A 13820-nucleotide genomic window follows, 5' to 3' on the forward strand; every position below is an offset into this window, starting at 1 on the left:
ACATGGGGGAATATGTGGACAAAGAGAACTTTCTCCTTGTTCAGTTTGGGGAGAGAGGAGATGAGTGCAGATATATAGGAAATGGAACAGGCATGGTTATAAGCCTCGTCGGCTATGAGGGACAACAAATGGTAGTTAAGGAAAACCTGTCAAACGCACTAATGGAATCAGGTTTATTATCAGTGATATCGATCAATAAAACTCAGTAATATTTATTTTCTTATTCTCAGCATTATTCATTTATTTTTGTATTTGCACAGTTTCGTGTTCTTTTGCATGTTGCTCATTTGTCAGTCTTTGTTTATGTGTAGTTTTTCTTTGATTCTATTATGTTTGTTCAACTGTGAATGCCTGCAAGAAAATGAATTCATGCACCCAGAGTAGAGGTAACACCTGGCCTCATTGAGGCAAAAGATGAACAGCTTCAGGTGTCTGGGCATCAACATCTCGGAGGATCTATCTTTGGCACAATACTTTGAAGCAATCATGAAGAAGGCATGTCAGCACTTCTACTTCATTAGGAGTGTGAGAAGATTTGACATGTCACCGAAGGCTTGTTAATATCATAGACGTACACTGGAAAGCATTCTGACAGGTTGAATCAATGTGTGGCATCAAGGGTCCAATGCACAGGCTGAAGAGAGACTGCAGAGCATTGTAGGCTCAGCCAACTCCATCACAAATTCAACCCTCCCAGCATCAAGTAGCTAGTATCCATCATTAAAGACCCACACCATCTGGAATATATCCTCTTCTGTTGACCATCAGAGAGGAGATACTAAGCCAGAGGGCCCACACTTAATTCTCACCTTTTCCTTCAATGAGGACCAGTATGTTTTCTCTTCACCTCCTCTTCCTGTAGTCCACAGTCAATTCCTTGGTCTTGCTGATGTTGAGTGTGAGGCTGTTGTGACGCAACTCAGTCATCCAATCTATCTCACTCCTGTTTGCCTCCTTGTCACCATCTAGATTTTGTCAACAGCAATGATGTCATCATCATGATTGTGTCACGGTGGCATTGTCAGAATTGGTATGGTGGAGACTGGAAGAATAGAATGAAGCCCTTAGAAGCAGCAGAGTGAGAGGGAGTGTAGTCAGGATAGCTATAGGACTCAAGGGGTTTGCAGTAAATGAAGGTAGTTCCTGGGTTATAAAGATTTTGTTCTTGAAAACGGATTCTTTCATAAGTCAGAAACAAATAATTTCATGAGAGTTGATTAACATGGATGTCGTTACCTATTGCCTTCCTCTGTGTGATTACATGGTACTGAATCAGAATGTCCCATATCCAATGGCAAGTTTCAAAGGTCTTAAAGTATCAACGGGTGTTGCGTTAGTTTGAGTGAAGTATTTTACAAGTGTCGATAGAAGAGAGAGAATACATTGTCAGTTTCTAAGTCATATTTCTTCAATGGTCCTCTTAAGGATGCAATCTGATTACTGTAGGGGTGTTACATGATATCATTTTTCGAAGACTGGTTGTGTTTTGAATTAAATAACTGCTACTCTTATTTCATAGTCTGTGAAGCTTTTCTGTAACTAACTTTCCTATCTTGAAAAGTTGTTTCAATGAGATTTACAGGAAGATGTTGTTTCCAGCTTGGCACTGCTGCCTGTCACACCTCCAACAGTGCCCTTAGGTCAGCTACAGGGTCATCAGCAGCTAGGGACCACCGCTCATTGATGCTTCACTCCTCTAACCGTGGTACATCTCCTGGTAGTGGAGCAGCAGCAGGTACGTCTCCCTGCCACCCCTGCACGTTTTCAAAGGGGTTAGTCGGTCCCCCAGTTTCTGTCCTTCTGCCTTAGCCACAGCCAAAAGCTGCCCTTTTCTGCCTCTTCAGCCACTTTCTGGTGGCCCTCCTGAGCCTCACTGCCATATCCTAGAATAACTTTGTCGTTGATGCACCGATGAAGCCGTGGTATCCTACCTGATGGTCCTCCAGCCAGTTTCCTTACTCTCAGCTGCCAGGTCTGAGTACTTCAACCTCTTCTGCTTGTGGGCAACCTCCACTCCTTCCTCCCATGGGTTAGTTAACTCGATGAGGACGACTAACTTTGTGTCCATGTGTCACAGTACTCTCTCCAGGTGAAGAGATGTGGTGGCGATTTCCGTGGGAAAATGTAGCTCTCTGCTGAGATCTGTCCTCTTGTTCCACTCATTTAAAAAAATTATGGGAGAATTTGGGTAAAGGCAGATTTCCGTGAGCTTCATCTTCCATTACTTAGGAGGTCCTGTTTGCTAAGCTATTCCCCAAAATATTAATCAAAACTTGTGAAAGAAAAGGGAAAAGTTGGATCACGTGAAAGTGAAAGGAAAGTGGAAATTAATAGCAATGATGATGAAACCTTAAAATATTGTTTGGGAGCAAAATGCAGCATGTAAACAATCATCTGTGTATTGGAAAATGATGTGAGGAGGTTTCTGACAAGTTTTGAAACAAAGAATGATCCATACTGTCTCTACCTTTCCTGCCTTTCTGTGTAACTTTGTGCTGTTTTATTCTGATATTTACCGGTTTCGATAACTTGAAAGATAAAATTTGTTTCTTCAGAGATATTGTCTGCCTTGCTAAATATTTCCAGCATTTTCTGTTTTATCTTGGTAATTATATCCCAATATGCCAACGCGTGTAACATTGTGTTTATAACATTTTCAGTAGCTTTTACAGAGAATGTAGAGAATAAAATGTTAACAGTCATATCATGTAGATTCTGTGTACTGTTTGGCCAAGAAAAGATGTTGGTATCTAGTTTAATAGGAATTATTGATAGTTACTAACTATCAATAGGGACTATTGGTAGTTCCTTGAGAACTGCTAGGTGCATTCAGCATGATTTCAGATTCAGAATTACTTATCACATGTACATCAAAACATACAGTGAAATGTATATGTTAACTACACACCCAAGGTAGTGCTGGGGACATTCTAGCACCAACATAGCATGCCCACAGTGTTCAGCAGAACAACACAAGCAGCTATAACGACACCAACAAAGCAAGCCCATTTATCCCACACACCCACGCAGACAGACCTCCAACCACAGGACAGGACATCTCTATGCCTCCAGTTTTTGGCCTGGGACTCTTAAACTCACAGATGTTGAGCCTCCAACTTTGGACTTTGCTGATCGCTGGGTGCACCCAGCCCTCCAAACCCCTGGTGACCTGGGGGATCATCGATCCTCATGACCCTTTTGGGCTTGCTGGCTTCGGTCTTTGACTTTCAGGCTGCTTCTTCTGGACTCTGCCAACATCTGTGTATCGACCCTAGGACTCACCCATCATGATGTTCAGGCCTCAACTTCCAGACTCATTTAGACCTCTAGTTCCAGTAGTTTGGCCTATTATCAGTCAACTTAATTGCTTCATGTATGACAGCTACAAAAAGTTCTTGGATCATTTCCTCTACAAAGGCAGTATTTGTTACAAACAGAAATTGCCCACTCAGCATATCAGGCAGCAGCTTGGAAAATGAAACAGAGTTAACTTTTATTGTCAAAATTCCTACATAAGTTTCATTAAAAAGATAAATTCCATATTGCAGTGAGGTCTGCTTCAGATTTAGTCTCATTATGAGCAGTTGCTGTTTAATAGCTCATAAAGAACACTAGGCTAGTGTTCTAATCTGTTGTCTCAAAGTTTCTGCTGGCATTCTTAATGTCATATTTACTCCAAGGTGAAGTTGCATTTTGTTGTAGTTTTCCATCACATAGAACTATCGTTAACTGCAATGTTTTCCTTCCAAAAGACTGTTCTTTTGTTACAATACATTTTCCCCTTCACTTTATGCTGTATTCGCTCTTTCCGGTTGCCACTGACTTGTATCTTTCTTGTCCCATTCCAGTAATGGCCCTGTTCTAATAATAGCAGTACAGGTTTCCCCCGCTATCCGAAGGTAGAGCGTTCCAATGAAACGGTTCGTAAGCTGGAATGTCATAAAGTGAAGAAGCAATTACCATTTAATTATGTGGGAAAAATTTGTGAGCGTTCGCAGACCCAAAAAATAACCTACCAAATCATGCCAAATAGCACATTAAACCTAAAATAACAGTTACATATAGTAAAAGCAGGAATGATATAAATGCACAGCCTATATAAAGTAGAAATACATTTCTATAATCATTGCTGCACTGTCCACTGTAGCGAAAATCTCATGCAAGCGCTCTCGGCAGAAACACACTTTCCAGCAACCTTAAAGCTATGAAGCTGCCAAATCATACCAAATAACACATAAAAATACACAGTCTATATAACGTAGAAATAATGTATGTACAGTGTAGTATCACTTACTGAAATCGGGAAGGCAGCGCTAAGCACACTGATGATGGTGTGTTAGGCTGAGTCGTCGGAGGTTGGGGTGGTGCAGTGGTCCCCAACTTCCAGGCCGCGGACCAATACTGATCTGCGAAGCATGCAGGGGTGCAACGGTAGCTGGGAGGCACCCAGCACATCTTTAAGAAAAAAGCCGAAATAAACAAGCCAATTAATTAGGTGCCACCCGGCACGTAAATGTCGGCCCAGATCAGAGGCGACGCAATCGGCAATTGCCCCTGACCTGGGCCGACATTTATGTGCTGGGTGGCACATAATAAATTAGCTTGTTTATTTTGCCTTTTTTCTTAAAGATGTGCTGCGTGCGTCCCGGCCACCGCTGCACCATTGCGTGCTTCACGGCACTGTATTGGTCCGCGGGAGGTTGGGGTGGTGGGACACTAGGGTGTCATCTCATTGTCGACTGTTTCCATCAGGGCAGGCAGGTCATCTTCTTCTATGTCTGCCTGCCTCAATGTCGAAGGTCAAGGTCCGTCGTCTGCTGTGGCTGATGTGGAAGGCTTGAAAAACGACGTATGCTTGACTGCTTAGCCTTGCGCATTTTTCTATCATACAGTTCTTTGTAAGCACTCAAACCATCCTGCAAATATGCCCTAAACGTATGTACCCTTTCAAAGTTAAAGTCGTACTTTTCTGCAATCATTGCAGCTAAAATCTCACGCAGTTGCTTCACGTTCAGTTCCTGGACGACTTCACTTTCAGTCCGTTCGCTACTGCATTCGGTTTCAATTGTTATCCTTTTCTCTTCCAATTGCATCAGCTCTTCATCTATCAGTTCTTGGTCATGGGATGCCAAAACCTCTTCAACATCATCTTCGTCAGCTTCCACAAGCCAAACTGACTTCGTCCTTACTTCATTCACCACGATCACAATGCTTAATTATGTCTAGTTTTCTGCTAAGTGTAACACCCTTACGAGCTCTTTTGGGCTTTTCCGATACCGGAGAACTCACCTTGCTAATGGATGCTCAAAATAAATCAACATAAAGCACAGATGCTCACAGGCACATGTTTAAGCAATGCCAGCTAGAATGCAGTTCTGGGGGAGGAGCTTTGCTGCTTGGGGCGCGCTGCCTTTTTTCGTAACAGTGAAAACACCTTCTGTTAGCGAAAACAGGTAACTAATGTAGGTCTTTCTTAACAGCAAGGTGTCGTAAAGCGAACGTTCGAAAAGCGGGGGACACCTGTAATACTAACAAGGGGAAAGAGATGCCATTTAATACATTAGAGATAGATTCTGATAGTTATTTTAAAAGGGAATTGGAGACTTGAAAAGAAAACAATTACAGGTCTTGAGAAAAAACAGGCAAGTGAGACAATTGAACTGGTCTTTCAAAGTTAAACGTATATATATGTCACCATATATAGTCCTGAGATTCATTTCTTGTGGGCAATCCCAGTAAATCCAAGGATCTTAATAGAATCAATGAAAGACAGCACCCAAAAGGGCAGACAAACAACAAATGAGCAAAAAACAACAAACTATGCAAATATAAAAGAGCAAAAAATTAATAATAAATATTAAGCAATAGATAGCAAGAACATGAGATGAAGAGTCCTTGAAAGTGAGTCCATAAGTTTTAGGAAAAGTTCAGTGATGGGCCAAGTGAAGTTGAATGAAGTTATTTCCACTGGCTCAACAGCCATGTTGGTTAAGGGTAATAACTGTTTCTGAACTTGGTAGTGTGAATCCAAAGGCTCCTGTACCTTCTTCCAGATGGCAGCAGCAAGAAGCGAGCATGACCTGGGTGGTGTGGGTCCCTGATGATGGATGCTGCTTTCCTGCAACAGCGCTTCATGTAGTTGTGCTCAATGGAAGGGTGGGCTTTACTCGTGATGGACTGGGATGTGTGTACTACTATTTTAAGGAATTTCCATTCAAGCACCTTGGAGAATTCGTTCATACTTCCATTCAAGCAACAGGCTGCATCACCATCTGGTATTGGGGGTGGGGAGAGCTACTGCATATTATCAAAGTAAACTGCAGAGAGTTGTACAATCTGCCAGCTCCATCATGGGCCCTAGCTTGATAGTATCCAAGACATCTTCAAGGAGTAATGCCTCAAAAAGGCAGTGTCCATCATTAGTAGGTTCAATAGGTACATTTAATGTCAGAGAAATGTATACCATATATGTCCTGAAATTCTTTTTCTTCACAAACATCTACGAAAACAGAGGAGTGCCCCAAAGAATGAATGACAGTTAAATGTTAGAACCCCAAAGCCCCCGCCCCAGCTCCCCCCTCAAATGCACAAGGCAATGACTGTTCCTCCCCCACCAGCAAAAAAGCATTGGTGTCCTTCACCGAGCACTCAAGCGTGCAGCAAAGCATCAATAAAGACACACACTTGCAGGACCCCAGAGACTACTCATTCACCTAGTAATTAGACATAGTACAGGCACTCTCTCTCATTAATAAGGGAAAAAGAGATGTCCCTGTTTCGCAGCAAGAGGGGAGATAAAACAAACAACTGGCTGATCTATGGTGTTAAAAGTCTGTTATGTTGCTTTTTCCGAGCCCTGCACCCAGAGAATCGACCCCGGAAAGACTCAGGTCTCTGGACACACAGCCAGCAGCTAGCCCGTTGCTCCTGAAGTTCCATGTTCCCTCGTGAGGCCTCAGTCAGTCTCCAGAGCCACGAAAATCTAGCACCCTGAAGGTGCGCTGGTCTTCCAGGCCGTGTCCTTGGGGTATCAAAAAGTGGCCGGTCATGAGGCCCTGAGAGCGGGTCCCATTCCTGCAAAGAACTGAAGTCAGAGAGTAACTCCAGGTCAGGGTCTTGAAAAGAACCTTAAAAAGGAAAAAAAGAGATATCAAAGATAGAAATAGAGCTGCTTCGAAGATGCAAGTGAAGGAGTTCCCGTTTAGCACCATCCTGATGGTAACAATGAGAAGAGAACATGTCCAGGATGGTGGGGGTCTTAAACATTAGACCCCCAAAGCCCCCTTTCCATCCATCTCCCCCCTCCCACGCACAAACAGCAGCAAGGCAACGACTCATTAAGGACACCCCACCACCCTGGACATGCCTTCTTTTCATTGTTACCATTAGGAAGGAGGTACAGAAGCCTGAATGCACACACAAACATCTCTCAGTGGGAGAGTATTTTGGAGATAGTGATCACAATTTTATCTCCTTTACCATAGCATTGGAGAGGGATAGGAACAGACAAGTTGAGAAAGCGTTTAATTGGAGTAAGGAGAAATACGAAGCTATCAGGCAGGAACTTGGAAGCATAAATTGGGAACAGATGTTCTCAGGGAAATGTATGGCAGAAATTTGGCAAACGTTCAGGGGATATTTGCGTGGTGTTCTGCATAGGTACGTTGCAATGAGACAGGGAAAGGATGGTAGGGTACAGGAACCATGGTTTACAAAGGCTATTGAAAATCTAGTCAAGAAGAAAAGAAGAGCTTACGAAAGGTTCAAAAACTAGGTAACGATAGAGATCTAGAAGATTATAAGGCCAGCAGGAAGGAATTTAAGAATGAAATTAGGAGAGCCAGAAGGGGCCATGGGAAGACCTTGGTGGGCAAGGTTAAGGAAAACTCCAAGGCATTCTACAAGTATGTGAAGAGCAAGAGGATAAGATGTGAGAGAATTGGACCAATCAAGTGTGACAGTGGAAAAGTGTGCATGGAACCGGAGGAGATAGCAGAGATACATAATGAATGCTTTGCTTCAGTATTCACTACGGAAAAGGATCTTGGCGATTGCAGGGATGGCTTACAGCAGATTGAAAAGCTTGAGCATATAGACATTAAGAAAGAGGATCAAGAAAACATCAAGTTGGATAAGTCTCCGGGACTGGATGAGATGTACCCCAGGCTACTGTAGGAGGTGAGGGAGGAGATTGCTAAGCCTCTGGCAATGACCTTTGCATCATCAATGAGGACGGGAGAAGTTCTGGAGGATTGGAGGGTTGCAGATGTAACCTTATTCAAGAAAGGGAGTAGAGATAGCCCAGGAAATTATAGTCCAGTGAGTCTTACTTCAATGGTTGGTAAGTTGATGGAAAAGATCCTGAGAGGCAGGATTTATGAACGTTTGGAGAGGCATAATATGATTAGGAATAATCGGCATGGCTTTGTCAAAGGCAGGTCATGCCTTACGAGCCTGATTGAATTTTTTGAGGATGTGACTAAACACGAAGTTAGAGCAGTAGATGTAGTGTTCATGGATTTCAGCAAGACATTTGATAAGGTACCCCATGCAAGGCTTATTGTGAAAATGAGGAGGCATGGGATCCAAGGGGACATTGCTTTGTGGATCCAGAATTGGCTTGCTCACAGAAGGCAAAGAGTGATTGTAGACAGGTCATATTCTGCATGGGGGTCAGTGACCAGTGGTGTGCCTCAGGGATCTGTTTTGGAACCCCTTCTCTTCATGATTTTTACAAATGACCTGGATGAGGAACTGGAGGGATGGGTTAGTAAATTTGCTGATGACACAAAGGTTGGGGTTGTTGTGGGTAGTGTGGAGGGCTGTCGGAGGTTACAGCGCGACATCAATAGGATGCAAAACTGGGCTGAGAAGTGGCAGATGGAGTTCAACCCAGGTAAGTGTGAGGTGGTTCATTTTGTTAGATCAACTATGCTGGGAGAGTGTAGTATTAATGGTAAGACTCTTGGCAGTGTGGAGGATTAGAGGGATCTTGGGGTCCGAGTCATCTGTGGGATTGAGTTTAAGAGCCGAGAGATAATGTTACAGCTATATAGGACCCTGGTCAGACCCCACTTGGAGTACTGTGCTCAGTTCTGGTCACCTCACTACAGGTAGAAACTATAGAAAGGGTGCAGAGGAGATTTACGAAGATGTTGCCTGGATTGGGGAGCATGCCTTATGAGAATAGATTGAGTAAACTTGGGCTTTTCTCCTTGGAGCAGGGGAGGATGAGAGGTGACCTGATTGAGGTGTAGAAGATAATGAGAGGCTTTGATCATGTTGATAGTCAGAGGCTTTCCCAGGGCTAAAATGGCTAACATGAGAGGGCACAGTTTTAAGGTGCTTGGAAGTAGGTACAGAGGAAATGTCAGAGGTAGGTTTTTTTATGCAGAGAGTGGTGAGTGCGTTGAATAGCCTGCCAGAAATGGTGGTGGAGTCAGATATGATAGGGTCTTTTAAGAGATTCCTGGATGAGTACATGGGGTTTAGGAAAATAGAGGGCTATGGGTAACCCTAGGTAATTTCTTAGTAAGTACATGTTCGGTACAGCATTGTGGGCTGAGGGGCCTGTATTGTGCTGTAAGTTTTCTATGTTTCTACACCCAACGATTCTAGATTCTCCTCTGCCATCTGATTTCTGAATGGACATTGAACACATGAACACCACCTCACTACTTTTTAAGTTAAATTATTTATTCTGATTCAAGGGCATTGGTGTTTCCATACCAAGCTGTCATGCAACCAGTCAATATATTCTCCTCCACATATCTATAGAAGTTTGTCAAAGTATTAAATATCATGCTGAATCTTCACAAACTGATAAGGAAGTAAAGGTGCTGCTGTGCTTTCTTCGTAATTGCACTTAAATGCTGGGCCCAGGATATGTTTTCTGAAATGATAACACCGAGGAATTTAAAATTACTGACCCTCTCCATATTTGATTCCCCTGATGAGCACTGCGTCATGGACCTCCAGTTTCCTCCTCCTGAAATCAATGATCAGCCCCTTGGTCCTGCTGACATTGAGAGGTGCTTCTTGTTGTGACACCACTTTGGCCAAACTTATGTAGCCCCCCGGCCAGCCTCAGGGTCGCTCGGCTCGCTGTCGTCAAGGGAAACAGCCCTCGGCCCCGGCAAGCTGGGTACATTAGTTTGTGTGGATGCTATGTGATGTACCGCCCAAATAACAGACAATACACCAGATACGATTAAATGATTTACAGTTTATAGATATTACTGGAACTCTATAATTAATAGAGAATAAAATATAAAAGGAAAATCAAAGGTGCCACATTTATCAAAGTTCAATCTCTTCGTGCACGAACAGTTGGAGCTCAGCTCAGGACCCTTCCTCTTCACCTTGAGACCCCTCGGACCACCTCGACCGGCCACCTGGGACCAACAACGGTGGTCGACCAGACGCTCCACACAAGTCTGTCTCCATCTCCTCTCCTTGCCGAACGCCCCGCTCGGGGTCCGACCCCGTTAGTGTACTCACAGCACCTGGTCCATCCTCTGTCCCTCTCTCCCGCCTTCTCCCCAAAACCCCACGCATACAATATCTTACAGATACACCAAAAACGTAACAACTATCGCAATTGGTTCATAACATTTTCTTATCAGTAACGTGATTCAACAAACTGCTAGCGGGAGGACTTTCTAAGCATTTAACATAACAAAGAAGCATTCCCAAGTATAACATAACAAAGAAGCCATTTTAATTAGCCTACGCAGTCCATAAGAGACGAAACCCCCTTACACTTAAATATGACATTGGAGATGTGCTTAGCCACACAGCTGGCATACAGGATGGATCAATGGCCTGTGGTGTGTCATAATTATGTGGTTCTTGATGAGATAGGGCATTACTGCTGATATGGCATTTTTTCACCTATTTTTCTCATTGCAATCTTTTACAGTACTGCTTTTGCACATCTTTTTCTGGCATTCTAAATTTGAGTAATAAGGACACTCAGTTGGTTCATAGGCTGGTAAAGATAGTGGATTTTAATGCTATAAAGTATACAGGTCGACCTTCACTAATCCGACTACCTGTAATCCGGTTCCTTCGATAATCCGGCACTGATTATGCTTAATGTGATCCTTCTGTAATTGGGTTTTTTCAGTAATTCGGCACTCCTCAGGTCCCAGTGGTGCCAGATTAGTGAAGTTCGACCTGTACTTCCTATAAAAAGTACACCTACTTTACAAATAACAAAACTACTGGTGGATCTCATTTTAAATGTTGCCAGCTTGTATATATTTGATTATAAATACTCATTTTTAACAAGAGAGCTATTTCCCACATACATACTCAATCCTTTTATAGCATGTATGAAATGTCCCTGCTCAATACCATGTAATGATTTTTTTCACAAAAGGAAAGTATGTTGGAGACCATATAACAATTTAGAGTCTTGAAGTTAATGCTTGGGGATTTTTCATAAAGAAAACACATTTGTTGATTTGCAGCAATATTGCTCCTTTAGTATCAAACGTTGTCACATTTGCCTCAGGAGTTCTTAAACATTGTTATTGGCCAGAGGGGTTCTACAGGGCTCAACACGTGCATATTTACTGATACTGATGCTTGACTGTGTGGTTAAAATTGCCTCTCTCAGTGGACCATTTTATAACTTTAATATGAAAATGATCCATCAGATTAAATCGATAATTTCCAAAGAGTGCAAACTGTTGTGCGAATTCCCACCTCATTATAATTCTCATGTTGCTTGCCGGTGGATAATTTACATGATTAGATTCCCTTGCTGATTTAGGAAAATGATTTGCTACTCTATTATGCATTCAGTGATTGTAACTTTTGAAATAGAAAGGCTCAAAACAGATGTGTATCTCCCTTACACCACAATTCCCCAGGTAGGAAGGAAATATGTAGCAACATTGTCTTCGTTTATCCTTATTCTGCTTTTCAAATATATCAAATAAAGTGTCTGCATAGTTTATCATTAATCATACTGTACAACATTGTTATTGATCCTTTGGGTTGTATTGCCTGATACATACAAAAAGTTTAAGTGTCTCGGCACTGGGTAAATTAAGTCTTTAGTTGAAGTAAGTAGCATTTCTGCACCTTGGCTCTATATTATTCTTCCCCTTTTTACTGCTTGTCACTCAGACTTCATTAATGTGAGGCTCTGTACTCTTCCTTTAAGGCTTGAGTTCAAAATCAACTGCTTGTCAGGCCTTTACCAAGACTGTACATTTTTACATCATTGCGTCAATTTTTTTAAGGTCTTATTAAAGTTTTCCACTGTTCTGTCCTTGTTGCTTACCTAACACATCCATAATTGAATAATTGACCTGATGGAAAGTGAAAAATAATTCTATGATTGCCTGGAGTTATAATGCAGGTGCTCCAACTAAATGTGAATTAGTATATAAAAATAGTTTAACACCTGAGCTTGTGTCTTGAAAACTTGGAAGAAAGATCCCATGGTACTTATTTGAGAAACTCACAAAGCTGACAACCTGGAAGAAATCCAGGTGGACAAAGTGCTTACAGTTGGTCTTGCTTGAATTGATAAGTTATTAACATTGAGAAATAATTATTTACATTCTGCACTATAAATGGTGAAGCAAATATTGCAGAAAATGGCCATATAGTTGGTCGAGACATAATTAACTAAGAAAACTAATGGTTTATTAGACAAAATTGTAGAGGGAGAGAACAGAACAAAGGGAGAAGCAACATATTTTATTTTCAGTGATATGAAAACTGAAAATAAACTATGTTGCTAGTTACGTGATATGATACAATAGCCACCAATGACACTGAGGGTTATGAGAGCTATGGGTGTATAGAGATGTGCATTGAAGTGGACGTTTTCAGAATCTTTTCTCACAGAATCATTATGTAGAAAAAGGAAAGCAATTTACCCTATCAAACACTTAAATAATCTATCAACACCAGTTCTGTTCCTGTGGCCCAGCAGATTATTTCCAGGAAATGTCCATCCAGTTATTTTATGACAGCTTTGATTGACTCTATTCTATCAGTGTTAGTTCCAAATCGTTTTTCTTCATTTATTCTAATATAACATTGTAGCTAAAATCCCTCATCCCTATAACCATTGCAGTAAATCTCTAATGTACCCTGTCTAAGACTTTCATGTCCTTCTGAACAACTGGTGAGCGTAACTGGATTCAATGTGACCTCTGTACCTTTGTACTCCACACCTATTATGAGTCCCAGAACTCCTTGTGCTTTAGTAATCGCTTTTTCAACATTTCCTGGTATTTTCAATTATTAATTTTACTTGTACTCCAAGTTCCAGTATTGCTGCACAGCCTTTAGAACTGTGCTGTTTTACAAATAGTCCCTTCTTATTTTTTGTGGTAAAATGTGGAATTTTATGTATTTAAAAAATGTAATTGCTGTCACTAGAGTTATAAATACCTGACTTTTGGACATCCCATACATACGAACAAGCATTTGGGAGACTGGTAGGATAGATGGGGATGGATTTTCTGTCTTCTCCATAGCTGCAGGCATCTTTGGCTGGGTGGGAATAAGGTATTTCTGTCTGCTTAGAGCTGGGAGCACCGAGCTGACCCATGTTTTCTCACTATGTCGGTGAGCCTGTCTGGGGGGCATTCTTCCCATATCCCTCACTCTCTCATCATAGGTTCTGTGATCCTCTTCCACACACTGTTTTTGTTCACTACCAACTTCATGGTAGTCCATGTTATGAACTATTCACTGGAATGGAACCTGTTGTGACCTGGGAACTTCCTCTATCTACAATGTAGGAAACTTAAGTAATATTCTTGAGACACAAAGGATGCTTCATTATGTTT

The 13820-nt window shown here is 41.9% G+C and overlaps 1 protein-coding gene across 3 annotated transcripts in view; it reads left to right on the top strand.

Annotated features, from left to right (window-relative positions):
* The window catches only part of LOC134347148 (E3 ubiquitin-protein ligase pellino homolog 2), a 145186-nt gene that overhangs the window by 105529 nt on the left and 25837 nt on the right, over positions 1-13820 (top strand). The gene's annotated exons all lie outside the window — the stretch shown is intronic.

The sequence above is a fragment of the Mobula hypostoma genome, chromosome 1 (assembly GCF_963921235.1).
Source record: "Mobula hypostoma chromosome 1, sMobHyp1.1, whole genome shotgun sequence".
NCBI lineage: Eukaryota > Metazoa > Chordata > Chondrichthyes > Myliobatiformes > Myliobatidae > Mobula > Mobula hypostoma.